Here is a 27884-nt window from a genome sequence, read left to right as displayed (position 1 = left end):
AAAAGGCGGGGGGGTGGTGGTTAGTGGATCACGATTGGCCGTCAGCATTCAGCAAATACGCATTTATATAATTTTAATAAATCTTTCAATGACTAATGAACATTTAATTTCAAAGCCTTGCAAACTTGGTCAAATCCAGCTGTGAGATCTTATGAAGTGTGCATTTATATCCTGCATGATCGCATGTACTCTGCGTGAAGGTTGGTCTATGCAAATTGAATGTGGACAGGAGGACAGTTCAGCTTCATTGAGACACGCAATCGACAAACTTTAAACTCGTGATTTCAAATTATGCTGTATGCTTTTGCCCAATGTCATATTCATGTAATTTTCACTGTGTGCTGTATGTAAAATGAGTGTTACCTTGGCTTTATTTGAATTTTTTTTTTATTCCCAGTGCACACAAGTTTACTTCCTTTTTAATTATATTTATTAAATATTTGTTTATTTTTGAAAAATGTAATGTATAAGCATGTTTATTTTACACATTTATTTTAATAAATTTTCTAATTATTTCAAATTTCTTAAATATTAATTAAAATAAATACAATTATATCGGCTTTATATCGGCCAGCCTGCTTTCCAAGATATCACAGCCGCGTCGGTATCAGCTGTCAAAAAACTACATATTTTCACAATCGCTTACAGTATGTCATCGACTAGGCAACTAATCAGCATATAAGGAGACAGTTGGCTAATTATTTATTGCCATAACAACCTAGTTGTTTGTAGGGATGGGCATTTTCCGCAAATATCACATTCGAATATTTGAGCTCACAAAATCGAATATTCGAATATTCGTTTATTTAAATTAGGTTTAATGACAGACATTATTTTTCAGCAACATTTATTGTTTCCATCATTTTTGAAAGAGCTTACACACAATAAGCTTGAACATTACACATCGTGTTTTGTAGCTGAATACCTTTAACAATGCGTGCAAACAAACAAAAGTACAGATTAAAAGCAAAAAAAACTAAAAACAAAGTGAACAAAGAAAAACCATGAATAAAGCAGCCTGCAGCAATTAGGCTATTGTAAAACACAGCCTACACTTAACTTTGAAACTTTGAAACTGTCAGCAAATCTTTTTTGCTTTTTTTTCTATTGTTTTACATGTTCTTGTTAATAAACTTTTTTATTGTGTTTGTCTTCTTTGTCCTTTAAACCTCATAACTAGTCATTCTCGCATTTATTTAATAAAAGACTGTCTGGCTGTCTGTTTGAATTTTGAAAGAATTGAAAGCAATATCATACAAATGTATGGACAAAGTAATAGAACTCATCAAGCAGGGAGTGATTGGTTTAAACCAGAATGATTGCTGTTATATAATCAGTCTAGCTGACCGTGCTTGGTTTACCCTCCTGCCATTATGTCTTAACTCAGATTTAATTGAGGAATCTTATTGAATCTCATTGTATTAGGTTTCCGGGCATCAGGTTATAACATAAGTCAGGACAGAGATGTTGACAAATCTGTAATGGTTGTAGCCTATTTGTGTGTTTTCATTAGTCTCCTAAAAAAAATTGGGGGTGGAGAACCCCACAGCTATATCACCACATTGAAACAAATATGTTTTTTTTTTCACATTTTCTCTGACTCATAATCAAGTGTTTTTCATCAAAAAGAGGCTTGAAGACTCCTACATTTCTTTGATACACCTACATCTATGATTTATAATTACTTTTTCCAAGGTTATTAGCATTTCTGTTAGCTCTCCTGTGGGACACATCCATCTGTGGTCCTCCTTCTTGATGAGAGGCATTTGTGTTACTTGAGAATCAGTCCTGAGAGAGAAAGAGTGAGAGAGAGAGAGATGTGGGGCTGGTCTAAAACCTTGAGATGGAATGGAGTGCGACTGCATAATTAAAGTTTAATCCTTTTTGTCATTCACACTGCTCTGAAAAAGCCCGTAGGGGAAAGCATATGAGTTTGATGAGTCTAATGGATTTTCTTGGTCTTGAAAAATCTCATACCTTTGAGTTTTTCACACACACACACACACACACACACACACACACACACACACACACACACACACACACACACACACACACATATATATTTGGGGTTTGACGACACACTTATCCCAGTTAAAAGTGTAACAATACATACAAGTGTTAAGATGCTTTCATTTTAATCGCTACTGTAGATAGCAGAAACAGATGTTCTCTCACTTGAATTAAACTCAAAATAAAGTGTTCTGTGACTGGATATAGGTTGAAATTAATTGAAGTATATAACAAAACCGGTGTCATTTTTCAGTGTTTATATATGGCCATTTTTTCCTAACCTTTATTAAATGTATATGTCAGCCTGACTATGTCAGACTTCATACTTCTGCTCGATTTCAGTTCGCTTCTGTACTCCGTTTGAGATAGCAAACCTAGGGGTGTGACGGTTAGTATATAACCGTGAGACCGGCGGTTATAGTTGAACACCGTCATTAGAACTTTATAACCGCCAAAACCGTGTCACTAAAATATTTTTTACAAACATTTTTTATCAAAAATTATTTTCATTTTTTAGATAGGATCATCAGATGCGCAATATATCGGGAGACATGGTTTTTACCACTTAATGAAGTTTTGTAAATCGTCAGACATGATATTTACCACTTCATTAAATTTTGCTTTGTAGAAAACCTTTCTTAAAAACGAATTTCGTTTTGAACAAATTTGATCTTAATTTTAATAGATGTTTCATCAACCAATTGCATGTATTTTAATAAATAAAAAGCAAATATAGCAGACAATGATAACCGTGACATGGAAGCACCAGCGTGCCGCGTTCACTTGCACTACACTGTGAACTAGAGCGCATCTCATTGTAAATGAAACTCAGCGTAGGCCTATGCCTCATACTCTAGCATTAAATATTTTTGCTGCATCCTTTCCAGAACAGAAAATGTTTTTTTTTTTTTTTTTTTTGCGGCTCGCATCAGCAAAGCATAGACGGCAAAACAATCAGCGGATGGCGGGCGGGTGCGGCTTTGAAATTTGCTCAAAAAACTTTGGCGCGGATGATGAGTTTTGTGACAGATCTCCTTAATAACCGTCATCACCAATTCTGAAACCGGCACACCCCTAAGCAAACCATCTCCCAGTTTCCTCCAGCTCCAAACCAGCTGGCCAATCAACGAACAGAAGGCGAGCTAAGATTTAAAGGCCAAATTTAAGATTGTAGTTTAGGTTAGGGAATTCGAAAATGACAGCGGACATGGAGACATGGGATGCTATTTGCTGTATTGTGGAGAGCAGGGATGCACCGGTTGACCGGACGGTTTTTGCTTAGAATTTGGTCTTTTTTCGGACGATTTTTTCGGAAGTCCATCTGCGTGCACAGACTACATTTGTAATTATTCGCTATCAAGTCATTTGTGTGAAAGAGTATTTATAAATCTGTGCGCAGGACATGGGCAGCCGTTCAGCACTGGAAGTGCAGAGCTTCATGTCTGAGGCACAGATAGCAGGAAGCGAACAGCTATTGGTGTACTGACGCACAAATAAGAGCTCCTTTCCTGGGCGAGCGTACTGTAACTTTCCCTACACAAGACGAGACAGTGAAGCATTGTTCAGCTCAAGTTCTCGCATGTTGGATGAGAAAATAAATGTACTAAACTGTGACAAAACTGAAATTTTTATTTATTTATTTTTTATAAAGTAAAAGTTGCATACACGTTTGAAAAGCCAGAAGTAAACGTCAGTTCTGTTTAGGATGATTATTTTTATTTTACCTTAAAAATACATAGACTTCATTTGATTCAAAAATCACCTGCTGTAGTACACTGAAAAAAAGTTTCATTCATCCAATTAAAACATTTTAGGGTAATGATTCATATCTATATTTTTTTCCTCGAACCAATAGTTATTTATTTTTAATTGGCTCAAGTAAAAAATATAGATGTGAATCATTATCCTATTATTATTATTATTTTTTATTTTTTTTATTATTTGACGAATGAAATACTTTGCATCTTTGTTTTATTCGCACCAACATTATTTGATTTTAACATTTTGGAATAATTTATTTATATAGCATAGCCTACTTTTTTACTCACTGGTAAAGCTTTTTTTTTAACCAAATTTTAAAACTAAAACAAATACTCAATGTTGATTAAGTTACATCTTATTGAATGTGTGTTGATTGTGTTGTTTGGATTGTAGAACTATTCAGTTGTTACCTTTAAATTTCACATGGTTACAGTTAATCTTTTCATGTAAGGCCAGTTCTTTGTAGTTTCAACCCAATTCAAAAACAAAAGCTTAATGCTGATGTCTGGACCATCTATGTTTGTATTAAATGTAGGCTACTTACTGTGCAGTTACTACCGTTAATTTCAGGTTATTGTTTTCAATAGCCAAAAGCCAGTTTAGCCTATTAAATACCAAATAAACATCTTGTTTATGCATACTTACCTTCTTTCTTGTTTGTTGCTTAAAATCGGAATCGGCCAGTTTGCTTGTAAAAAACCGGTATTCGGAATCAGCCATCAAGAATCTAATCGTGCATCCCTAGTGGAGAGTATTCACGGCATTTACCAACTGAAGCTCGAACAAAAAGAGTGTTTATTTCACATTTTTAATGGAGGTGATGTTGTGGCCTTACTCCTGACAGGTTTGGGGAAAAGTTTAATTTATCAACTGTTACCGATCGTCAGCGAGAAACTGGAGGCAAAAGTCTGGCAAGGCGATAATTGTGATTGTGTGTTCATTGTTTGCTCTCATGCAGGATCAGGTTAAAGAGGCAGCGAAACTCCATGGTTTTGTTTCCGTAGCATTCCTGTGTTTACAGTGGAAGTTTGAGGTGGCTGAGCTGGCGCATAACACACATCATAACCAAACGTTATGTGATTGGCTTACTGGTAAACCAATGATTTTAAACTTCAGACAAGCGCCCCCCCACGAGAAAGTAAACGCTTGTCAATTATGCCCTTCCAGACTCTGTCTACTAAGCAAAGCGAAGTAGCAGAGTTTGGTATTACCAGGCTATTAGGGGTGTAACGATACTCGTATTCGTATTAAACCGTTCGGTATGAGGCTTTCGGTTCGGTATGTGGTACGCATTATGTACCGAACGGTTCGTTGGACTAATTAATTATATTTGAAAAAAAAAAGAATATAATGAAAATATGAAATATAATGATATGCGTTCAACAAGGTAGCCCAATAACCCAAACAATGTAGCAGGCAACGCCCCTGAAACCCCCGAAGAAGAAAAAAACACCAACTTATATGTTTATGTTAGGCTACTCAGTCAGGCGCTCGCTCACTCAGTACACGCTGAAGGCTCATTGCAAAATGGCCAATGCGTTTAACAGACCAGAAATAGAAGATCCTCCAATAACCAACAGGTCTGGTGTTTGGGTGCACTTTGGATTCCCTGTAAGCTATAATGGTGATGGCAAGAGAGTGGTGGATAAAAACAACAACGGTATGTCGCATCTGCTACATGACAATAGGGTACACCAGCGGGAATACAAAATAAAAAAAAAACACCAGTGGGAATATTTGAAACATGTCAACTAATTTACGCCGACATCACCTTAGTGTGTCAGTATCTGGGAAAAGACGAAAAAAAGGAGAAACATACACGCAACAAACTATCCCCGCAGCATTTAGACAGACATTTCCAACTGACTCAAACAGGGCAAAAGACCAAAATCACCATTATAGCTTACAGGGAATCCAAAGTGCACCCAAACACCAGACCTGTTGGTTATTGGAGGATCTTCTATTTCTGGTCTGTTAAATGCATTAGACATTTTGCAACGAGCCTTCAGCACGTGCTGAGTGAGCGAGCGCCTTAGGGGCCGTTCACATATCGCGCCTAAAGCGCGTGGAAAACGCTAGGCGCGTCTTTCTCCTCCTTTCCAAAGCGCTCGGGCAGAAGCGCCCCTGAGGCGTCTGCCTTATTAAGCAACAATGACGTGCTCTCTTCATGAAGACGTGGAAATTTCAGCAAAGGATAAATGGATTTTCAGCTCTAAAAATCGCTTGCAGTAGGCTAGCTCTGCTACTAAATTTATTTCAAAATTGCAATCCATATACAACTATGATCTGCTGTTCCTTCATCTTGGCTGAGCTTTCAACGTTGTTACTGGAAAGGATGAAGCTGATTGGTTAGTTCTTGTCACATGACCCGCGGTGCGCTTGAGGCATTCTGAAAAGTTGAGATGTTTTTACATTTTGCTTTATCTAAAACGTACCGAACCGAACCGTGACATCAGTGTATCGTATCGAACTGCACCGTGAATTTTGTGAACCGTTACACCCCTACAGGCTATGTATATGTAATCTTTCCCATCCAATCAATTCAGTTAGAATAAAACACTTCAACATGTACCGGCTTGGAATCGCAAGACGTGAGACTGATTGGCCAGTCACTGGTCCGGGCCGATCATATGGAAAATTGTCTAATCCCGGTCCCAATTGCTAAAAGCAGTGCCAGACACTGCATATGAATTGTTGCTCTTCGTATAAAGTGAGATGGGATTTTTTTTTCAAGCCATCATAATCATTTTGGTTACATTGTGCTGCACAGAGAGCTTAGTGATCTTCGACACATTTTTCATGATTGACCAGCTGCTTGGACATCAGAAGCAATGAATAACAAATGAAGTTAAGAATCTGAATTAGAATGAGTTCCTCTCTGAGTTCACAGAAAGGAATAGGAAATCGTGTTTCACAGTGGACAGCATGATGCCACTTTTTTAGACCCCATTAGGGCTAGAAGCCAACAGAAAGACAAGGAAGTTTACATTAAATATTCATATAAGTGAGATTTACTTTCAGCTTCTCAGAATGTGTATAAGGAAATGGTTATAACTGACCAGGAACCTAATGAACCAGAGAGACTGACCCACACTTTGCAGTTAGTATTTCAACATTAGGGGCCCTATCTTGCACCCAGCGCAATTGACTTTGTACACCGACGCATGTGTCATTCCTATTTTGCACCCGCGCAAAGCGCGCTTTTCCCTCCACAGAAGCACGTCGCTAAACTAGTGAATGAACTTGCGCTCCCTGGGCGGTTCAGCGCAAAAAAGGAGGCGTGTTCCGGCGCAAACAATCCCTGGTGCTATTTTGCTGTTCCATTAAACAATTGCGCCACTGACCAGAAAAAACCTAGTCTAAAGTCAGTGGCGCGTTGCGCGTTGTTCATTATGCTATTTTAAGGGCGCATGCTTGACCATAATGTATAGCGTGCACAACGCGCATACACTTTGCTCATGTAATCTACACAGATGCAACAGTTATTTTTGCAAATCATAAATTGTTACATTAAAAAAAAATATTAACACATGAGATGACGGAAATCATTGTGGTGTATTTTGGGTGGGTTTCTCCCATCCCCATACAACACAACTTCTCTGTCTTTCACTGCTCTTACAAGAACATCAGTCTCCTCGGCTGTGAACCGCTCCTGGCGTGCGCCTGGTGAATACGCCATAATAATAGCAATCCATAATGGAACTTGCGCACCTGCTTTTAAAGGGAATGTTGGATAACGCTCTGATTGGTTTATTTCACGTTACGCCCAAACCACACCTATGAATAATGAAGCTACTTCAGACCAACCCATTTTAGATTTGCGCCGGGCGCAAGAGCCATTTATCCCGCCGGGAAAATAGCAACAGCGCCGAGACCCGCCCACAAAGTTACTTGCGCTTCGCGCTTTGACACTTGCGTTTCAGATCGTTAAAATAGGGCCCAAGGTCTTCACTGAATCTGCACTCTTTTGAAAATGTTATGTAATTGTCGATCAAATTTGTAATTCTCTGTATTACATTTATTTTGATATGATGTGTTTAATGAAAATGTGCTATATTATTTTCTATACAAATTTTCCTTGCAGGCCTACTCATCACCATGCCTGAACACATTGAGTTTATTTTTCAATTTCATTTTAATTTAATTCCATTTAAATTTCTTCTCCAATTCAATCCAGCAGTGTTGTGTAGTGTCCACATACAGTACTGAGGCACCATAAAGATACAACGGCTCGCGAGAAATTTACAGTCGTAACCATATTGTATCATTAATTTATTTAACATTGAATGCACAGTTACAAGTTGAAAAAAAACAAGAAGGCCACAGCCTCATAAAAAAATTTAATAAAAACAAACACTGTGGTTGCCGCGGTTTCTGCGGTTGCTATCTTTCCTCTGCGGTTTGCTTGTCAATAGCACGCGTGGTATTACAATATTGCGGTTATCGTGACAGCCCTAGTACTGAATATATAAGAGTTGGATAGTGTTCTGTTTATTGTGCAGTAGCTTAGGCCTAATATAAAGTTACAGAGATTTGCACTAATGGCCAGGTTTCCCTTTGTTTCTTTTTAACCAAGTTTAAATTTGTTTGTCTTAATTTTGCACTTGAATTTTATTTTCAATATTTATTTTTTACGTTTTTATTTCTATGCATATCATATGGCAGGCTGCAATCTATTGAGTTCAAATAAATACAGCATTTTCTAAAATACTTAGTGTTTTTGTTCTTCAATCAGTTAATATAATCATGTTAAAGGACGTAATAGCGTTATAGAACATAAAAAATAATAACTAATAACTTTTACAATGTGGTAACTTAGATACTAACTCAGTTACATTTTGGGAGAAGTAATCTGTAACTGTAACTAATTACTTTTTTAAAGTAGGATGACCAACTCTGCTGCTTGAAAGGCAGTATCTGTCTGATGTGACTAGCAATAGCCTCCACTTTGGTTGCAGGAGATAATAAACTTATAAATGTTACATTAGCATGTGAGCATTCGCCAGTGCCCGTGAATAGTAAATCAAATGCTGTCCAGCTTAACTGAGCTTCAGTTCTCTCTCTCTCTGATGGCTGTCCAGATGAGGAGCTTTCTGGCTCCCTAGAGATTTGGGAAAGGCCAAGTTAGAGGAGCCAATTAAACAGCTATGCTTGGATTATTTTTCAGATAAATTTATGCCATCGCAGTTTTTCAGCATATTTTCCCCTCTCTGTATCATTGTCTTGTTTCCTCCCTCCCTCCTGTTTTCTTTCTGCTCACACCCCTGACAGTAATTTGGATATACCACACAAGTAATAGAATGTTACTTTTGTACTGTAATGATGGCATTCAATTAGGCTTTGAGAGATGGACGTTTTGGACTTGATGTGTTTATTCAGTTTATTCACAGGCACTACCTCCTATGAGAAATAACAGAAAAAGTATCCATGGGACTGTGTATAAATATGAAATGATAATTCTTAAAAGTATAATAAGGTAAAGGAATATAAATAATATCATTTGTGTCAAACAGTTTGTTAATTTAAAATAAAATACAATACAATTTCAGTTCTGTTTACAGAATTGGTAATCAGTCTAATATCATAACTTTACGTTCATGAGTGTCAGTATGTCTATCAATGCAAGCAAGTGTCATTTGGTCAGTACTTGTCTTTTGAATATCTAGGGATTGTGCTGAAAGGTGCTTCACAAATTCTGTTTATTATTATTTACACGCCTCCAAAATACTCTGCAGCCTTTGTTGAAGAGGAACAGAAATGCTATCAATGATTTCCTCTGAGTTTGACTGTTTTGTTATTGCAGATTTTAATATGCACATAGATAATGCAGAAAACAAAACTACAAAATAAATGATAACAGTTTTAAACACTTTTGACCTGATTCAGCATGTGCATGGACCCACACACAAAGGTGGACACACTCTAAATTTAATCATCAGTAGGGGTTTAAACATTTCATCCATTGCTATTAAGGACGTAGCATCTGATTACTTCGGTATTTTCTTCAATATATTGATCTCTGCTACCACTGAATCTACCACTGATCTGTCTCTGTCAGAAAGAGATGCATTAATGAGAACACTAGTGTTCTGTTTATGGAGGCCATATCTTTAACACCAAAATTTCTGCAGACTCTATTGAAATTCTCCTTGATTCCTTTAACTCACACAAGTTAAGAATGTTCAACTTCCTAAACATCGGCAAGAAGGAGGCGGGAACCGTCCCGCCCCACTCGCCACATACCCCCATCGCCCCTCGCAGGCCGGGGGGGGTACCCTCGAGACTGCGCTTTACCCCCCCTCCCTCCGGGGGGGACCGCTCATGGGGACCTGCGGGAACCTGGGGGTAGGACAGACGAGGCGAGAGAAAAGGAGATTGAAGGAGGAGCGACAGAGACGAGAGAGGGGAGAAAGAAAAAAAAAATTCCGGTTCCCAGACGCACTGCTGCTCGGCCCTCCACCAGCTGGGTGATCTCCTCTGCGGTGCCTAGCAGTAGTGCTGGACGGCCCTTGGCGGACAGCACGACACTCCTCCGGTGGACGGCGACCGTCTGAGCGTGGTTTGGGAGGTGTGTTTACAGTGAAAGCTAGGTGGTTAGACCCGGAGTGCTGAAGGGGAAATTACTTTAGGCAGCAGTTTGCGAACATTGGCTGGTGGTTGGTGATAGGTTCTGTGTAGTTGTTCAGCGTCATTATGGAACAACATTCTGACACTGCAAGCCCACACCAACACCACCAGCAGCAAACCACAATGGAAAACTCTCAGTGATGCATTTTCACTGGAGCTTACAGCTGATACAGAGAACAGTTAGCAAGCATGTTGACGACAGTAAAATGGGCATAGAGGGATTACGCTGAAGAGAGTTTGATATCTAAAGGTGCTTCTATTGTCTGTGTTTTCACTCTGGGGTTGTTGAGATAAGGGGAAATAATTTGGTTGCAGCTGTTCTTTTATTGTTGTTTTTCCAAAGGACTGCTTGCTCAGAGTGCAAACATTTTCCAAGATGGCAGCACATCTACATATAGCGGCTTCTCTCTCTCCCGGGGTTATTTCTTGTGAATCACAGTGTTTTTGTACGTCTTCATTGTGTCTTTAAGCATGCATACATGCTGTAACTGTATTGTTTTTTTTAATTAACATGCCCTTATTTGTAGAGTTAAATTTATCCTCTACTTTTAGTGCTATCTTTATGTATGAAGGGTCTGAGAGTAATGCAATTTCAATTTTCTGTATGTATGTGCTGTACATGTGGAATAAAATAAAGCAGACTTGACTTGAAAAGTAGCTAGGATTGCACTCTCCTAACTGTTTTGGGCTTTTGATCTTGAAATCAGCTGATGATAAATAAAATGCAGCACATATCTGTTGTTTTCAGTGACATGAACTTTGATGAATTTGCATATAGTGTGGGAACTAGAATGGAACAGTTTTAACAAATCGGATAGCTATCTGATCTAAGAATGGAGCTTAACTAGCTCAAAACAGTGGAGATGATAGTGGACTTCAGGAGAAACCCCCTGCTCTCCCTCCACTCACCATCATGAACAGCACTGTGACTGCAGTGGAGTCATTCAAGTTCCTGGGCACCACTATCTCTCAGGACCTGAAGTGGGACATTCACATTGACTACATTGTGAAAAAGGCCCAGCAGAGGTTGTACTTCCTTCACCAGCTGAGGAAGTTCAACCTGCCACAGGAGCTGCTGAAACAGTTCTACTCCATCATCATTGAATCCATCCTCTGCACTTCAGTAACTGTCTGGTTCAGCTCAGCTTCTAAATCTCACATACACTGTAAAAAGTTTAACTATTATTTACTCAATTTTTTTGGTGAAACATTTTTACACTCAAAAAAATTGAGTAAATTTTAAAGCTGTGAAATCAATGAAATATACTGTTTAAATTGAGTAATTGTCAGTAAAAAAATTAAGTAAATCTGAGTAACTGAATTACTTTATATGAGAAATAAAATTAATTGGATATAATCAAAATTATAAAACACCACAACTGTAATTGTATGTAAAATAAACAAAAAATATTGAGTAGATATAATTGAAATATTGGATGAAATTTTACCAAAAAAAATGTGCTACGTTTACTACATGTAAAAGTGAATTTAACTTAATATTGGACTATAAATGCTGCATTCACTTTTTTTTTTTTTTTTTTTACACCATTTACCCTTTATAATTAATATAATAAAACCAAATAAAGAAAGAAACACATTTTTTATTGAACATTTATTTGTCAATTAAACATAAGACAAAGTCTAAAATCAACCTTTGAAACATTGTATCCATTTTAATATTCCAGTAGATTGCAAAAATTAAAAACTGTAAAGTAGCCATAAGGGAAATGATTAAACCTTATGAAACATTTCATCCATCTTAGTATTCAAGCAGATTACATGTAAAATACGATAGCCGTAAGAGAAATGACATCTTTGTTCCTGGTGCATACCAGCCATTTGCAGTCACACTCAACATTAAACCATAAAAAAATATAAAAGCAACACTTACATCAATATTAAAGGGATAGTTCACCCAAAAAGATGATGTTGTCATAATGTACTCGCCCCCCCGGGTTGTCCCAAATCTGTACGAATTAGGGATGCACCGAAATTTCGGCCACCGAAAATTTTCGGCCGAAAATGGCCTTTTCGGTTTTCGGCCGATAGACTTTCATCACCGAAACAACACGGCCGAAATGTTGTGATGACGCAAACAGAAACCGCGACCTGCACGTGCACCTGCATAGCAAAGACCACGAGCTCCACGCGACATTCATTTAACACCAGTGAGAACATTGTCTCTCTTCGTATTCCTTTATTCGCAGCACTAAAGCGTCTCCTAACAAAGAGATTAAGACGGACCACGAAGTAAAAACAAAGAAAAGTACAGTCTTATAGAGTCTGTTAGCACACGTCTCGCTGAGATCTTTTCGGATCCTCTGCACTTCATCGCGAATGTGCTTGATCCGCGTTATAAAGACCATTACTTGGATGCGGAAATAAGGCAACGCGCACGAGAAATGATCCAGGCCGCGCTAGATGCGGAGAACCCGCGTGGAGACGGAGAAGAGCCAAGCGCAGGAGACAGATCAGAGCGCAGAAAAAAAGACTCGTCTCTGCACCAGACGAGTGGCATGCACCATCGCTGTCTGATATGTTCAGTGGAATTCTGCAAGAAAGTGCCTCAAATAATAATAATACGTTGGGTATTTTGTTCTTATACACACACACACAAACATATATACATACATAATATCAGATTGTAGCCATATTTATGCTAGATTTTCTGCTAGATTTCTGCTTTAATTTGATAAAAATGTTTATTTATGCCCTGGCCCTATTTAAATACACTCTCTCAAATATGGCTCAAATGTCAGGCAGATGACAAGCTCAACTGCTCAACAGCTAGATGGTTATCTGTCTGAAGTCCCCATCCCCAGAAGTGATAACAGTCTTGCCAACTGGAGAAGTAATGCACTTTCTAGTCCTACATAGAACAATTTCAAATGCACTTCACCTAAATGCACTTTGTTTTTATGAGAGAACAGTTCATTTTAAAACCTTTCTGCAGGCCAGTAGGCCTGTACATTATTATTAAATATACACATGAGTGGGATAAATTTTTAGTTTGAATTTTATTTTATACTGTGCATTGTTGCAATGTGCTTAATAAATATTTACATCATTTGTAATTATGTATTTTTATGGGTTTTTTTTAATAAGTTATGTAATTGTAATTATCTTTGAAACTTTAATATTAATTTATGCAATTGCAATGTCTTAATTTTAGTAAAGTTAGTACACGGTCATAGCAATAAATGCAATGGTACTAATAATTGGCATAATTTATTTCGGTGTTTCGGTTTCGGTTTTCGGCCTTGGTTTTCTCTTTTTCGGTTTTCGGTTTCGGCCAAGAATTTTCATTTCGGTGCATCCCTAGTACGAATTTCTTTCTTCTGTTGAACACAAAATATATTTTAATGAATGTTGGTTAACAGATAGTTGAAAGTTGCCATTGACTTCCATAATAGGAAAAAAAAAAAAAAAAAGTATACTATGCAAAGTCAATTGCAACCTTTAACTGCGTTAACCAACACTCTTTAATACTTGGCTGAATGTCACGTCACTTCACTTAAAATATCTTTTGTGTTCAACAGAAGAAAGAAACTCGTACAGGTTTGGGACAAATTGAGGGAGAGTAAATTATGACAACATCATCTTTTGGGGTGAACTATGTCTTCAACAGAATTAATCAGATAACAGAAACACTTCCATCAGGAATACCCATTCTGTGGGATGACCATGAACCACTACTATGCAAGAAGATAATTTTTTAACCTCTGAACATTAACAGAGTTTTGGAGGATCCAGCTCAAGAAACAGTTTTTGGAACAACTCAAGTGAGTACAGGGTCCTTCTCAAAATATTAGCATATTGTGATGAAGTTCATTATTTTCTGTAATGTAATGATAAAAATTTAACTTTCATATATTCTAGATTCATTGCACACCAACTGAAATATTTCAGGTTTTTATTGTTTTAATACTGATGATTTTGGCATACAGCTCATGAAAACCCCAAATTCCTATCTCAAAAAATTAGCATATCATGAAAAGATTCTCTAAATGAGCTATTAACCTAATCATCTGAATCAACTAATTAACTCTAAACACCCGCAAAAGATTCCTGAGGCTTTTAAAAACTCCCAGCCTGGTTCATTACTCAAAACCACAATCATGGGTAAGACTGCCGACCTGACTGCTGTCCAGAAGGCCATCATTGACACCCTCAAGCAAGAGGGTAAGACACAGAAAGAAATTTCTGAACGAATAGGCTGTTCCCAGAGTGCTGTATCAAGGCACCTCAGTGGGAAGTCTGTGGGAAGGAAAAAGTGTGGCAAAAAACGCTGCACAACGAGAAGAGGTGACCGGACCCCGAGGAAGATTGTGGACTGAGTCTGGAGTAGAAACATCCAGAGCCACCGTGCACAGGCGTGTGCAGGAAATGGGCTACAGAGAAGCAGCACTGGACTGTTGATCAGTGGTCCAAAGTACTTTTTTCGGATGAAAGCTAATTTTGCATGTCATTTGGAAATCAAGGTGCCAGAGTCTGGAGGAAGACTGGGGAGAAGGAAATGCCAAAATGCCTGAAGTCCAGTATCAAGTACCCACAGTCAGTGATGCTGGTGTTGGTCCACTGTGTTTTATCAAGGGCAGGGGTCAATGCAGCTAGTTATCAGGAGATTTGGGAGCACTTCATGTTTCCATCTGTTGAAAAGCTTTATGGAGATGAAGATTTCACTTTTCAGCCAGACCTGGCACCTGCTCACACTGGTAAATGGTTTACTGACCATGGTATTACTGTGCTCAATTGGCCTACCAACTCTCCTGACCTGAACCCCATAGAGAATCTGTGGGATATTGTGAAGAGAAAGTTAAGAGACGCAAGACAAAACACTCTGGATGAGCTTAAGGCCGCTATCGAAGCATCGTGGGCCTCCACAGGCTGATTGCCTCCATGCCACGCCGCATTGAAGCAGTCATTTCTGCAAAAGGATTCCCCACCAAGTATTGAGTGCATAACTGAACAATTATTTGAAGGTTTACTTTTTTGTATTAAAAACACTTTTATTGGTCAGATGAAATAAGCTATTTTTTTGAGATAGGAATTTATGGTTTTCATGAGCTGTATGCCAAAAGCATCAGTATTTAAACAATAAAAGACCTGAAAAATTTCAGTTGGTGTGCAATGAATCTAAAATATATGAAAGTTTAATTTTTATCATTACATTATGGAAAATAATGAACTTTATCACAATATGCTAATTTTTGGAGAAGGACCTGTATTTGTGGGTCTTGGGATATCTCAAATCCAATGTGACTCCTGAAAGATGGCAGCAGGCTCTGCTGAGATTCCCAAGATTACGTCGCTGACTGCCCCATTATTGTTCCGAAGGATGTAGATTTTTATGACCTCCTCTGCCAACTCTGCGTGTACGAAGACGGGTAGATCAGCTGAACCCTACAGGCAAATTTTAAAGATAACTGGTTAGAGCTAACATTCAAAACTGAATGTTACAAGAAAGTGACAAATACACAAAACAAATAGCACCTGAAGAAGCAAACATTCTGTTGGACCGTATGATAGGTAAAATCTCAAACAAAGTTTACTAGGGGGAGGAGTTGCAAAAATTAACAGCATTCTTCTTAACAAGAGGACAGGTTAATTTTCTACATAGGGACATTTATTTTTAACAATAAACCTAAAAGAAAAACGAAAAGAGACCAACTGCGAGCTTCTATGCTGTAAATCAATGCTATAGGCTTTTATTGAGGTCTGCATTATTTCAACCAATTTCTTTATAAACATGTTTAATATTTAAGTAAGATGACTAATGGTTTTGAAACAAAAAAGCTTGTTTAATTGCACTACTTGAAAAAAATATGCATTGCATTAATCCTCACACTCAACCCTTAACCCTCTAAATAATTCTGTGGCTTAGTAAATATTACAGTAATATTTAACTTTATTAACTTAATAAAATCTCTGAATATAGTTCACTTGATTATACAAAAGATGGCTTTCCTGTAGCTCAAACAGTAGAGCGTCGGCGCTAGCAAAAATTTATTAAATTGTAAATGTGTACCTTGAAATGCAATGTAAGTTACTTTGGCTAAAAGTGTCTGCCAAATGCATAAATGTAAACATATTAACGGACTAAAAATACAACAGTTTATTTTATCTAAAATGTACAGTTATATTTTATTTTTTCCACTAAAACAATTTAGTATTAGACTAACAAATTGTTTATTTATAATACACATAATATATTTGTGAAATTTCTATCAATTTATTTAAGGATGGAAAATTAAACTGATCTGTTTCAGGGAACAAAAATATTACAAATAATTTCAAATCAAAATGAATATATTTAAACACACTCTTAAGAAATTTAGTAAGTTTACTCAATTAAAACAATGTACCCCTCCCCCAGCCTCCGCTGTCCTTCAATACCCACCAGGTCTGGATTTGTTACATTAAAAAGCTTACGGTTTTCAAACTTTTGACCGATATTGTATGTGATCTAGGTTTCAGTGCACTAGAATGATTTTACAATGGAGCAGGTCTTAAACTGTCCGACTCCCTATAGTGGGAGCTGATTAAAACGCACCAGTCTATGTTATGTCCACGCCATTTTAAATACTTTTGCATGGCCTATTTGTAGTGGTGATTTAAGAGCTCATACTTGAGTTCGTGTAGTAATTATGATGTTTTACAACAACGTGACAGCTTTTGTCATTTGAAAGTTCATAAATGAAGTGTTCCCTTTTGACAAGCCACTGACCCCAAAGGGGAACCTGTACAAAATCGTTTTCCATTGGGCATGTATAGTTATAGTTGCTTGACCACAGTACACTTATCGTTATACTTTCAAATGGCGGTTGAAATAAACGGTGATCCAAATAGTACGAACGTTAACCCACTCCAAAAAAAAAAAAAAAAAAAAAAAAAAAATAACATACATATGGCTGCCCCACTAACTAACTTCGAAAACTACACTGTTATGTACACGTACACACGGTCAATGTTTAATCAACTTTTGAAAACATTTTTGCAAATATACATAGTTATAAAAGGACTACGTTACTTACAGGAAATTCGAGTAATGCTGTTCACGTCGTTGCTGAGAAAAGCAGTCCTTCAGTGACAGGTGCCTCTTGTTTGAGCCGCGAAACTTGTTAAACTTCTTAAGATAACGCAAAATACAAACACAATTGTTAGGAAATCCTTAATAATTAACTTCTGAATTAAACATTACAAACATAATTAGTATTAGCTGGCTAAATTACATAACGTACCACGAAATGAGAGGAGTGCGGGTCTTGCCGTTGCTGAGGAAAGCCGTCCTTCAGGTGACTTCGATTAAGCTACGAAACTTGTTGAATATGACGTAAAATACAAAGACAATTGTTAGAAAATGCTTAATAATTATTAACTTTTTAATAAAGTGTTACAAACGTAAGTAGGATTAGCTGACTAACCTTACTTACCAGGAGCTGTGAGGTGTATGGCCAGTCGACGTCGCTGCTGAGGAAAGCAGATTTTTTTTTCCTGCGGAGCTGCACACGTGATCACTTTAGCCGCGAAATTTACTCAATTTATTTAAACTGTCATTTATTAAGCTGGAACTTTATTTAGGAAAATTGGTTGGAAATACTTAATAATTTTAGTTTCTAAAACAGATCAGTACAAGTAAATAATTATCAAATATTTCTATTAGAATTCACCAGAAATATTGAAGGTATATTAAAAATATAATTAGTTAGTTAAATACTTATTTATTTTCATTACATAAACTTAAATAATATATGTAAATTTTATAGAAATTATTTGTTGGATTTTTAATTATTCTTTTTAATCTGACCCACTCAAAATATCACTTAAATGATTTCAAAAGATTTTATTAAGTTAATATAGCTCTTTATTTTTGTGAAATTTACTAAGCCACTGAATTATTTTTTACAGTGTACACAGAATTGTAAAGGTACGTCAACCAGTCAAAAAAAAGTCAGTTTTATTTTACAGACAAGTATTTGCCAGATATGTATTACTATTGTTCAGCAGAATGTACATAGCCTACTACAAAAAAAATCTAACATTATTATTTTTTTATGTTTAATCACACAACATTTCTTCCATGTGTTATTTTTAATAGTAAATCCCCTTTGTTTACCAAAAAGTTAGGTTTGCTTAATTTTCAATAATTAAAAAATTAATTCAATTAATTTTTATGTGTTTAATGTTTAATGTACATCTCAGAAAATGGTTTATTTAAAACCCCAACTGAATGGCACTTAAATGCACGTAATTCATCTGTCAACTTTATTGTCATTGTTCACAGTACAAGTTCAGACAGAGAAATAATGGGTAATAATTAAGTCTTATTCTTATTGTCTCTTGCATAATTAATTTTGCACTTTAATTACGCAAATACACATTTTATCTGATTACTCGATTAATCGATGGAATTTTTGGTAGAATACTCGATTACTAAAATATTCGATAGCTACAGCCCTAATCCTAATATATTTTAATATAACCCATCACCCATCTAACATTGTATTCTAATGGCATTTTTTAGACACCAGTGAAATTTTAGATACCAGTGAAATTTCACAATTCTCTATACCAATTCCAGTACCACAGCAAAAAAACTGCTAGCCTAACTAAGTTCCAAACACTATTAAAAACAAGTAAACATTCAGTAATAGAAGCAGAAAGAAATATCAAGCAATAATAAGCAGAATAACATCAGATTGAATTGAGTTCTTCATTGCCACAAAATCACTTTAATGCTCGATAAACTTTCGTGATGACAATTGTCAACTTTCCTGTGCCATCGGGCAGTCGAGACAACTTTTTGAGACAACAAGGATAATAATAAAGCAATTAGTTCAATACCATGAGATAAGAGGGTTACTTTGAAATGCAAGTATCCTTCTGGAGGAACATTTTTCTTTTTTCAGGTGAACAATCACTTTTAATGATCAACTTTCCTGGGCCATCGGGCAGTCCTGTGTTGTTGAGACAACAAGGATAATAATCCAGCAATGAGTTCAAAACCATGAGATAAGAGGGTTACTTTGAAATGCAAGTATCCTTCTTGAGGAACATTTTTCTTTTTTCAGGTGAAGAATCACTTTTAATGGTCATAGAATAGAGATCGGATGTACTATCATTGGCCGGTTTCACTTTGTGAGGCTTTTAGTTTAATTATTGATGTCAGGAACCTTGAAATGCTGGTCAAGGTCAATTTGGAGTTCAGTGGTTTGGACATTGGAGTCTCAGTCTCGGCTGAATTGAAAGGGCTATTTTTGTATTTATACTGACAGATCAAGAGGTACTGATCTCCACACCTGCTCCTTAGAGCAAGGAGAAAGAGGGGAGTTCAGTGGGTACTCATACATCATTATGCCATCAACACAGGGTTGTCCAGTAAGCCTGTGAGATTACGCTTACTGTGTTGTCATGTCCAGAGCTGTGCCAGAAATCTCTGTGGTTCCTACTGACCCTTTGACATGAACTGTATTTTCTGTCCTCTGTCTCTCTCTCTCTCTTTTTGTGGCCTCTACAGCATGATGTTATACTTATTTCTTACTTTTTCCGATGAGGGCTTATTGTATCTGCTTGTGTCTGAATGAATCCCGATCCACAACTTCTCACCGAACCCCGGTGTTTATCTACAGTAGTTTCTAAAGAGCTCCCATGGGGGATCTTTTGTGTCTGCTTAACAGATGTTTAACACTTGGAATGACTTCTGTCATATCAGAGTGAGCAAAGTGCTGTCAGCGGGAGATGGGGAGCATTTGGAAAGTGTGATGATTATAGAGACCTAGAGCTCACAACGACCTCCCACAAGTCATTTGCAGCAGGTGAGCTGACTGTAGCAGGGCAGCACGCTGACAGATGGGTCGCTGAACCTCTGGAGAACATGTGGGACTGTTTAATTTGGACTCTCCAGCTCACAGGCTACAAAACAGCCAAGTTTCATAGACCCGACGCTGCAGATGTGGTACAGAGATGCTAGGTAGCTTGCCTGGTGCAAGAGCAAAAACGAGAACTGTCTTTGTGGTCTCTTGTGGTTCAAGTATGTAGGTGTCATTTAAAAAAAGAAGCTTTCAGTCCTCATTATCCATGATCTTTTTTGTTTTCTGGTACCAGTAAGCAGTTGGTTATTATTGTGTGTAAAATTCAGCAGGCCAATGATACAGTCTTATGACAATGCTTACCTTTTTATCATAATCAGTATTTTTATCTTTTTCAGTATTTAATATGATGTAAATTTACTTGAATCACTATTGTAGAATTATTTTTCATAATCCAATGGCAAATTATTTTCCTTCTGTTTTTTAAGCAATAAACCTCATATTAAATACAAGAAAATATTTTATCAAATTTACGTCAAATTTGCCTTGATCTTTTCTTTGTACCATTAAAATATCCTACAAGTTTCATATTTTATAAACAAAGCATTGATAAACAAAGCATTAATCTGATCAAGCTCTAAAAATGTCTCGTTCTATCTGAGGTGGCATGTGACCTCACAAGAGCACAAACATTTGCATATACTCTGCCTCCACAGCAAGACATCGATAAATAGGCATCGTCTCAACATAGGCCCCGCCCACTGACATTCAGTCACTTCAATAGCCTACATTGGATGTCACGTTGTCAAAAACAGATAGAAGCCATTATAACAACTGCCGCTGTACAAACTGAATAGTAAAAGAATGTTTACTTTGACATGTTTGGTTTAAACAGGTCATTCACATTTTTTGAACAGACTTGAGAAGGATCCCAGCATCAGGAGCAAGTGGATGGTTTATTTGAATGACAATCCCGGATCATGTCGGAAGATTATATGTTCGTTTGGAGCATTTTGTTTTGTAAACAATGCACAGTGTAATAGAGACTTCTCAAAGAAACTTTTGTTGAAAGATGAAGCAGTACTGGATCTGACAGCAGCTGCATGGCAAACCATAAGTAAATGGTTTCATAATGCTCGGTCTGTAAAAAACGGTTTTTATATGGATAATGTTTTCAAAACTCTTACATGCAGTAGCACTGATAATGTTTCCTATGCAATGATGTTAACCAATGTGGCCGATTACTAACAAGCCTTAAGTGACCCACACCTATATGTATTTATAATGTATTTGTTTGTTTTTTTCTCAAGGAGCATATTAAAGTACTATAAAAGTCCATGCCATGACCAATTTAAAATGTCTAATACATTATTATTATTTTATTATGTAAATGTTATTGTAAAACAAGACAAAAAAAGAAGAAGTAAGTGTTTGTTTTTAATTTAATACACTTTAACATTAACCCTGAAAGACCTAGAACAGTTTTGGTGGTGCCTGACACACCTGTACTTTTCTTTGTTTTCTTTGTCAAAGTAAAGTAAAGAAAGTGGAAAGAGTATTATAGTCGGAGTATGAAGAATAAACACAAACCATGCAGCATGTAGTAAAAACAACTGCATAAATGGTCTTCTGCAACAATACAAACCAATGATTCATAAACTACAGACAAAAGTAGTGAGAAATATTCAGAGTGCAACAGAAAAAATAGTGCAAATTATCTTTATGAGCTATATAAGAATTATTTACTTAATATACATAATATAAATGATGGATCCGCTGCCTGTAATCTGCGTCAGAATCGATTTTACTGTAACATCGCCTAGCAATGCGAAGACATAAATCCCAGTGCTTTATCAGACATGTACCGCTGTTTCATCCTTGTTTTTGTTTTTTTTATGTCAAAGTACTCTGTCGTGTGTTTTGCTGTGAGTTTTCTCATGCAAATGTGTTATTTTGTGTTTGTTTTCATGCACGCACGACAGACTTTTAACTTTGCATTTGTTCATATTTGTATTTGTTTCATATTCACATTAATTTTATCCAAAAATACAGTAAGAAGATTAATATTGTATGAAATAACTACAATCTGATTTACATGTAGCTACTGTGTTTAGCCTCGGTATGGCACTTACAGTTTTTAAGTGGTCTAACTCTGTAATGGTTTACTTCCATCAATACAACTCTTAATATCGAGCAATAAAGGCTGCTTAGCAACTTTTTTCCCTCTTTATATTTACCATTTGCCTTTGTCCTTGACTAATTGAAAAGAAAGGAAAAGAAATAGGAAAGTATTTTAACCTGTGGCCAGTAATAATAAAAATCATAATAATAATATCATATTATATAATAATATGAAATAATATATAATAATAATAATAATAATAATACTATTAAAACGAACAATTAATATTATTTTTATTGTTGTTATCTCCTGAGTGTTTCCAGGTCACATGGACCGGATCTGCCACAGATTCTTCATTGAATTTAGTGTGTTTATTCTCAACAGGTAAAAAGATTGTTTGTACAGTACTATCTCTCTGATGTATTAAGAAAACTTGTATAAAACAAACTAAATATTAATAATACTAGAAGAGCTGAACCTTTTTATTATTATTATAATTTTAAGTATATTGAACAGCTTTTCGTAAGATGAAAGACTTTATTTGGAGTCTGTCTGCAACTTACACTTTGTTCCGACAGATCCATTACTTGAATGATAAAAGGAGTGCTAAATTAAACCTTTAAGCCTGGGACCCCTCGCAGATGAAAAATTAAGAATAAAATTAATAAGCAACCCCTGAATGGAATAATAAAATAGGTACAATCTTAAAGCTAATAATTTCAGCTTTTAAATTAATGTAAAAAAATTATTTTGAACAGCTCTTATCGAGCGCTGAGCAGTCCCTTTAAACCGAAGAGTACCATGGGCAGGAAGCCCCCCCCCCCCAGCGAAAATATTACCAATCATATTTTTCAAACCACTGCCTTTATCAACAAAAAATGGATATCAACTGAAGGGTTACAGTCTGACCTTTACAATGCAGCCACTTTAATTAAGCTTTCATGTGGTGATTTTGCACACATTAAAAAAATTTGTTCATCGAGCTATAACACATAAACCCAGTGGGTGCACTTCAGGTGAAACAGAATAAATAACTGTCCTTTCACTTTGCACTTTTATTTTTAACTTCACGAAACATGCATAGATATTTTAAAATTTGTATACTTAGTTATCATTTTAAAGCTTACAAATTCAGCATTTGAATGCACCCAACTATTTTGATCAACTCCTAACCAGTGCTGCCTAGTTCCTCTAAACCGGAGTGTACCGCTGGCGGGCTGCCCCTAGCAAAGAAAAAAAATAATAATCATATTTTTCTAAATTAATGCCTTTTATCAACACAAAATAGGTGTCATTTACAAGCTTGGAGTCTGACTTTACAATACATGTTCACTTTGATAAACTACTAATAAGTGCTGAGTTATTTGTTGATAAATAGAAAAATATTTTTTCATAATTTATGAAAAATGTTTTTTGTGCCATGTGTGTCAGAAACATCATACAACTCAGATAGTCATGTGTTCTATGTCATTTAAAAGGTGTCAAGTATAATTGTTATGGGCTTTGACTAAACTTGAGTGAAGAATTACTTCAAATTCAAAACAACAATTTCAAAACGGTCAAGGGCTAAGAGAAAGGCTACTTTGGTTCCAAATGCTGTAACTTTTGATTACTTCATGATATAATCACATAATTTAATTCGCATACAGCACATATGTTGGGGAACATCTAAAAAAAAAAAAATGTCCTACCTTATTTCTTTCATGAGATACTGATTATGAAAAATTTCCCTTGACCACACAATTTTTTACCTATTTCTCAACATGACAATATTCAAATGCAAATATTTTTCACCCAGTTGTAAAATCTGTTCTCTTAATTCAAATGCAAAGATTTTTTAAAGATTTCTCTCAAACGATACCTAACTTTTGACTTTCCTTTCTATGGTCTTGATGTCATTTTTGTGTAGGGCACTCAATTCCTTCAGGGATTCAAGAGCTAAACAACTTTTGGACACTTTGTTATCACCACAAAATGTTAAACATATACACCTAACATGCTGGGGAATAACATCAAAAAAAGAATTTTCATCCTACCTTATTTCTGTCCTGAGATACTGAATGTGAAATAAGACAGATGAAAAATGTATCTTGAGCAGTGAGCACTCTTTCTTCTTACATTTTTGTCAGCAACTTCTCTGCAAGAGAATGTCCAATTGAAAAAAAAAAAGTACAGAAAGTTTTCTATCAAACGATACCAACCTTATGACTCTCCTTGCTACAGTCTTGGAGTTATTAGTCATTATTTTTGTGTATGGCTCTCAGAAAAAACATCAACATCTGTGAGGCAAAAATAACCTCAGGGCTTAAAGAGTTAAACATCACACATAACAATAAAGACTGTCAGGGTATCAAAGATCATAAGAAAGACTAACCAAATGATGGAATAGGTACCTGCAAATCTATAGTTATGATCTGCTGAATATAAAATGCATAATGAAATCTGTGATCTTTGAACCAGTCTTACTTTTCGTAAGTACATTTTGTTACTATAGGTCAGAAGAAGACGGCATATTGATTTTCTCCTGCTAAGGAATTAAACATATTGGAGCAAGTTAATGAAAGATTTTTCCCTAAAGCATAACACAGTTTCAGAAAAGCTCATAAAAACATGTTTATTATTTGGTTTATGCACGGTTAACCCATAATGTTGCTTGCTGTAATGTGCTTTTTTAAATCCTGCAGTGCACCGTATCATGTAAAAATACACAATGGGCATAATTACCTCAAACCAAACCTGTGGTTTCTGTTTTTCCACATATATATTCTACACATTTCTCACCTCATCAATAAAAGCTAAAGGTGATAGTGAAAATGAGTGGCTGTCCTGCTCTTTTTTCTGGCCCATGTCCCAGAGCAGCTATGTTATGAGGCCTGCTCCTCTGGTTTCTCCTCAGGCTAATGATACAGAGGTTCTGGATCTGTGAGTGTGAGTGTGTGTGTGTGTGTTTGTGTGTGTGTGTGTGAGAGAGAGAGAGAGAGAAAGAGAGAGAGAGAGAAGTAGATTCTCACCTTGTCAGTGTAAATGGCACCTTATATATTGAGTGATTGAGATGCACTCACATTCATTACTCTGTCTCGTTTACAGCTATGGATTCTCCATTCTTGACTCAATACCTACATGACGCTGGGCTGGCATAAAGAAATGGCATGGCTCCTACTGTGAAGTTTTTTTTAAAAGGGTATTTTATCCAGATATATATATGGTGCTGCTCATCCCTATGGCATATGATTTTAAAGAAAACTCAAACACACTACACTTTGCATCTGCGTATGCTTATTTATAATGCCCTTCTAATTAATTTATCATCATTTGATTCATTTTGAATATCCCTCTATTTGAGCATGATATTCGGTATAATTTTGGTTTTAAGATGTTTTCTTTGTACAAATGGTTGTTGCTTGCATTTTTCTGTCAACATCCACTCGAATGAATGAATGAAAAAAAAAACGACAGTACAAAGTTGTTATGTGACATTAACATTGCAGTAAATGTAATGAATATCAGTTAAACTAAGCTGTACTAAAATATTTGTATTATTTATAGTTTAATTCAGACTAATTGTGCAAAGATTACTGAAAAGTTAATATCTAGCTGCATTTAATTATTTAAATTAAATGTAAATTATTTAAGTCATAATAATAATAAAAAAACTAAACTTTAGACTAGGGCTGGTAATTTATCATGTTAATTAGTTAATTATGAATAAAAAGAAATGAATTAATTATGAAGAAAAATAACACGTTAAAATGATTTACGCACTTGCCCCACCCCAGACCTATGTGGATCATCTGCTATTTCATACAGTCGATTGATGACTAATATGAGGCAGAGCAACAACTTACTGCGTGATGGAGCCTAGAAAATGTCCCTAAAATTGGACATATGGGGCAAAATGCTGAACCATATTTGACACGTTGAACCATTGGCATGTGCGTTGGCTTTGAAGTGATGCTGCACAGACCGATCGCTGTGTTCGCTTGTTAAGTCTGACGTCACGTAGCAGCGCTTCCATGTCCAAACGCTCTATCAGTTACCACGGGAAAACAACAAAAGGTGCTAATATAAACTCACAATGTGATAGAATACTAGCAAAAAAAGTTATAATCTTAACATTTAATGACGTTTTTATTAACAAGATTCGGGAGGAGCGCGTCAGATACTTAGCCTAATCGACACAGGTGGACCATAATCAAGCAATCAACTCCATAGTATAAATATCGCTGACTTACCTCTATCCATTGACAGTTTATCAGCATGCTGGTTCACTTCGTCTGTCACCTTATCACAGACCCAATTTTCGTACCAACGAAGAGAGCTACACCGGGGATTTATACGACCTGCTGTTTTGCCGGACCCGCGATCACTCCTACCCAGCCAAACACGGCCGTTGAGCAGCATTAAGTGTCATCGCCACACGTCATGGCCAATAGACTGTGCAAGCTCCGAGCTCGACACAACGATCGACCGAGCTCTCCTCGAGCGCTGGATTGCAGCAGCAGGAATCCAACCAGCCTGGGCCGCACCCCAGTTCTCACCGCAGCAAGCCTCTCTCACTTCCCGCCGCGGCTCAGCCTTTCACCTCGGCGTTCCGGCCGAGTGGCAGTTTGAGGCCGCTTCCTCTAGTGGCGCAGACCGCTCGACGTTAACCAATACATTTTCAAGCAAAGATGCTAAAAGCAGGTTCTTCTTCTTCTGCTTCTTTGGATTTTTACGGCAGTTGGCATCCAAAATGTTTTATCTAAAAGCAGGTTCGCGGCTAAAGTTTGTTAAACGACGTCATGACGCAGTTCCGTCTTCTTCTACTAGTGCTTTATGGCGGTTTTGGCAAACCAGCATAAAGATGCATTACAACCACCTGCTGATCTGGAGTGTGGAGTGTGCATAGGTTTGGACTACAGATACAAACGTAGTTCTGTCAGATGATGATGCCACTTTTAACCATGAAGCCAAGGCATTACTTCCAGAGTCTTCATCCACACTGAAATGTCCAAAACATTACATTCGCCTTACCGCGCACGTTTTAACCTCACTGAAATGATACAGACATAAGTTCCATGATATATATATATATATATATATAAAAAAAAAAAATGACTGAATGCACCATACATAAGTCGCTGGATAAAAGTGTCTGCTAAATGCTCGATTTAATGTAAAATTTTAATTTCCATGCAAGTTTTCTGGCAGGACCAAATTATTTAGGGACCTATTTCACCATTCATGGGCGTGATCACTCAAAATTAATCTAAAACGCATCAGCCCTCGTGTTTTGACGCAGGATAGCAAGTGTGAGTAAAATTACTGTCGCCTTTTTACGACCGTTATACGAAAAACAGGCAAGTAATCCAACGGCCCCAGTTTATTATCGTTTCACTTTCACAGCACGTTAAACATCACTCTCTTACTTGATCTGGATAAACCGTGCATCAATTGATAGTCTAAAGACTCTGGCTTCAATATTTGACCAATATTTTGATAAAACATCATTTCAGTGACCGTTATTTAGTAATTTATGTCAGAAAAAACGATTCCTATTCCTGAACGGTAAA

General features: G+C 36.6%; 1 protein-coding gene and 1 long non-coding RNA gene across 4 annotated transcripts in view; one reads left to right on the top strand and one right to left on the bottom strand.

Annotated features, from left to right (window-relative positions):
* Window positions 1–27884, top strand: part of LOC128009701 (netrin receptor UNC5D-like) — a 159525-nt gene that overhangs the window by 35765 nt on the left and 95876 nt on the right. The gene's annotated exons all lie outside the window — the stretch shown is intronic.
* Window positions 13729–18307, bottom strand: LOC128009934 (uncharacterized). 3 transcript variants are annotated; one of them, XR_008181641.1, is made up of 4 exons: window positions 17826–18307; window positions 17643–17719; window positions 17436–17530; window positions 13729–15804 (listed from the first exon to the last, which is right to left on the bottom strand). It is a non-coding gene; the product is annotated as an uncharacterized LOC128009934 (long non-coding RNA). The 3 variants fall into 3 exon arrangements; XR_008181635.1 differs by having other exon boundaries at window positions 17835–18306; XR_008181629.1 differs by having other exon boundaries at window positions 17643–18301.

This window comes from Carassius gibelio, chromosome A5 (assembly GCF_023724105.1).
Source record: "Carassius gibelio isolate Cgi1373 ecotype wild population from Czech Republic chromosome A5, carGib1.2-hapl.c, whole genome shotgun sequence".
Lineage (NCBI taxonomy): Eukaryota > Metazoa > Chordata > Actinopteri > Cypriniformes > Cyprinidae > Carassius > Carassius gibelio.
The sequence above is the reverse complement of the archived record's forward strand: the minus strand, read 5'-3'. Positions and strand labels throughout refer to the sequence as shown.